Below are 3,984 nucleotides of genomic sequence, written 5' to 3' on the forward strand. Positions count from 1 at the left end.
GCTCCTTCAGACCCAGGGAGCCAAGAGCCCTTTATAGCCTGAAACCTGCCCTGGCACCGCCCACTGGGCGGATGCAACAAGGGCCTGCAATGAGGGGTGTCGCTGGGAGCTGGGAGGGCATCCATCCCAGGACTTCAGGGCCAGGCCTCATACACAATAGTCTGGGAGTCAACTGTCTCCCACCCTAGACAACTCTATGTCCTGGTATGTATGTGAGTCTCTCTCTGTCTCTCTCTCTGTCTCTCTGTCTCTCTGTCTCTCTGTCTCTCTCTCTCTCTCTCTCTCTCTCTCTCTCTCTGCCTCTCTGTCTCTGTCTCTCTCTCTCTCTCTCTCTCTCTCTCTCTGTGTGTGTGTGTGTGTGTGTGTGTGTGTGTGTGTGCAGGCGCTCGCACTCCTGCTTAAACGTCCATTCAAAGACCTCAGCTCTCTTTCCCCTGTGTTCTCTCTCTGGCAGCAGTTTTGAAAGGATGGGGACAGCAGTGTGTTTCTGCTCAGTTTATCAAGTTTCACTTGGTGACAAAGGACTGAAGGACAATCAGGGTCCAGGGAGAAAAAAAGAAAGCGTGACAGGGAACCCAGGGCTTTTGTGGAAGGTAAAAACACTAACAGAAAAGGGCTGGGCAGAGCACGAAGTGAAACAGCCTGCACACTGCTTGGTGTCACAATCCGCTTCCTCCATCCTCCTCTGGAGCTTCGGAAATCCTGGGGATCTCAGGAAATACAAGTGTGTTGATTTGTAAATAGAACACTGTTCATCTGGGCATGAACTGAATTAGACAAGCTAGAGTGCAGTCTCCTCCCTCCAGGGCTGTCAGGACTCCCATCTCCTTCCCAGTCCCTGCACCAGGGAGGCATCCTCTGAGAGGTCACTCAGAAGGAATAGCACCCCCTGTTCCCCATTACAGCCCATCTATCCAGCTCTCATTAAGGACACAGTGGGGACGAGGATGGGGCGGGCTTTCCCTGATGATCCAGGTTCCATCTTTTACCAGGAAGGCTTAATGGACAGAGTTGGCCTAGCAGTGTTGGCTTGTGACAAAAGGAGGGTACCTAGGAACACTGGACTGCTTCTTCCTGGGGACAGCAGACAGAGTGGCAACCAGATGCAGCCAGCCAGCCTAAGAGAAAAGCAACAGAAAGACAAGCAGGACCCTCCTGCTTCCCCAACCTGCTGGGTTCTGTTCCAAAGCTGCGGTCAGACAAGCTAACCCTTGCTCCAGGCTAGGCTGGACATCTAGTTGGCAGATTCTCCAAGTTAAAAAATGCCACAGGTTACTTCCTCTTGCCTGTGGTCTCTACTCCTGTGCGCCTCTCTCTCTCTCTCTCTCTCTCTCTCTCTCTCTCTCTCTCAGAAGAAGAAGAAGAAGAAGAAGAAGAAGAAGAAGAAGAAGAAGAAGAAGAAGAAGAAGAAGAGAAAAAGCAGAATCTCAGACCTTGTAGTAACTTAAGCTCTCCCATCCCAGCTCCCAGCTCAGATCAAAGTTGGAGCTTTACCTAATCCTCACCAGGCACTGTTACGGTGGCCAGAGATAAGAGGAACCATACTTATTACCTCTCCCCATTATGACAACACTTGCTGTATCAGGACCATTTTAATAATGCCTGTGACTCCTCCAAGGCCCTACCCCAGTAGACCCTGAAAGGGTCTTGGAAAGACTCCAGCCTTTCTACCACCTGGTCTCTACCAACATCTTCTCCAAACTCTGTGTTTCCTATTCAACTCATTCCCCCATCTCCTACAACACCCCTTCTCTGCAGGCATCTGGGCCCTCTTGAACATGCTCACTAAATTTTCACTCTGTGGCTTCATACCTTCTCCAGTCCTGCTCTTCTGGGTCCATTCATTGTTCATGTACAAGCAGGCAGGGAGCTTGTCTGAGAACAAGAACACCAGAGCCATTTAGATAGACCTAGGTTCAAAGCCCACTCTGCCTCTAAGCAGCCTAAGCAATGTAGACTGTTTGCCTGGTCTACGGGTGATCTGACACGGTAGAGAAAGGGATAGAGGAGACAATGGTAACAATCATGATAACAAGGAGAACGTCATCCAGGCATGCATTAACAAAAGGCTTGCCTGTGTGCCTTACATGGTTTCACAGACCCTCAGCATCCTGGAGAGATCAAGCAGCTTTAGCTGTACACTGAGCAAGAAGCTCTAGACCAAAAGGTGGGCCTTGAATTCAGGACATTGAACACCAAAGCCAGTCACAGTGCGGACAGAGGAGAAGGCACAGTAGGAGTAGTCACTTTCTGTGAACACATTTGGAAACTGTGGAGGAGATAGGGGAGTCCTGTTTGGTGAGCTGAGTGCCTAGTAAAAAGAGCTACCCTGAGCAAGGGAACCTAGGATGAGACTCGAGACCAAGGTCATGAATTTGGTCTGAGTCACGATTAGGTTCTCAGTGGCTTCAGGCTATCCCAGTGGTGCTGTCTGAGAGCTGCAGAGGTCTGGGTTATAGAAGACAAATGGGGAACTCAGGTACATTTGGTTACTAATTGGGAGGCAATGGAGAAGGAGCCTACACAGATAGCATCCAGTCTAGAGCAGAACCCTACAGAACACCCACATATGCATGCACACACATACACACAAATACATACATACATACATACATACATACATACATACATACATACACACACACACACACAGGAGGATAGGGAAGGATGAATGGAGAGACAGAGAGAGAATGAGAGAGAAAGAGTGAGAGGGAGGGAGGGAGGGACGGAGGGACAGAGGGAGGGAGGAAGAGACCTGTGGGACATGCTTAGACACAGCTTCCTGACCCACAGACTCCTATTTCACAGGGGTGTTGGTTTATGAACCATGCATACACGTTGGGAGGGTGTCTTACTCAGTACTGGTCTTGTTGAGCCCCAGATGACTGGGTCCAGTCCACACAACTTCCTTTAGTGCAGAACCTGTTCTCTACAGACTATGTGGCCTGGGACACATACCCTTAGTGCTCAGAATTGGGTCAGCAGAGTTGGTGAAGAAGGCCAGGGTGTGAGGATCTGAAGCTGAAAGAAAGACAAAGCCCCAGCCCAGTAGATGGAGGACTCACATGTGAGCCCTAAGTGGCAATGAAGAAAAGCCAGACAGGGAATGGCTGGTCCTTGTGTGGAGGAGAATGTGGCCCTGAAAGAGGCCTGCCCCATTAGTACTCAGTTTGGTGCTGCAAAGGTCCTTCTACATGTGGAAAGTCTTTCTGTCATTAAAGACGGGAGGCCCAGGGAGAGGAGAGCAGGAGCCAGTAAGTGGGAGGAAAGGGATAGTGGGACTTCAGCAAGGTTTCTACAGGATGGCACTAGCTTCTAAAGTCCTGCTCCCTGGTTGGGTAAGGTCTGAGAGAGACAAGGTATTGTCCTCAGGACAGGTGTCTACCATGGGGAAGACATCTGGGCACCTGGTGGAGTCTGCCTTACTTTTCTCCTGGTACCTTATACTCACAAGTGTTCCTGCAGCTTTGTGTGTGTGTGTGTGTGTGTGTGTGTGTGTGTGTGTGTGTGTGTATGCATGTATATATACATATGTAATATGTACATATGTATATATGCATGCATGTATGTATGTATATACATATGTATGTATATCCCTGGATTTCTGACCAAGCTGTGCTCCCATGAACTGGTTCAGGGGCTGAGCTTCATGGTCCTGAGGCTCTTTCCTGGCAGTGGGAGCCATGACAGTGATGTGAGCCTATGGATCTGGTCACAGCAGCATCTGTCAATAGTATCATAGTCTTACACAGGCTTTTTTTTTTCTAATTTGAGGTAAGGTCTTGTCCAGGCTAATGTCAAACGTGCTATGTAGCTACTGAATGCTGGGATGACAGATGTGTGTATAGCACCTAGTTTCCTTCTTTTATAAGAATGGGGAAGGTAAGCCTTGCCTCCGTAGGCGATTGCTGTGTTGTTGTTGTTGTTGTTGTTGTTGTTTAGATAATGAGTACAAACTCTTTGCTTGAGGTTGATGACCCTAAA

The sequence above is a fragment of the Rattus norvegicus genome, chromosome 4 (genome assembly GCF_021556685.1).
Source record: "Rattus norvegicus strain SHRSP/BbbUtx chromosome 4, alternate assembly SHRSP_T2T, whole genome shotgun sequence".
NCBI lineage: Eukaryota > Metazoa > Chordata > Mammalia > Rodentia > Muridae > Rattus > Rattus norvegicus.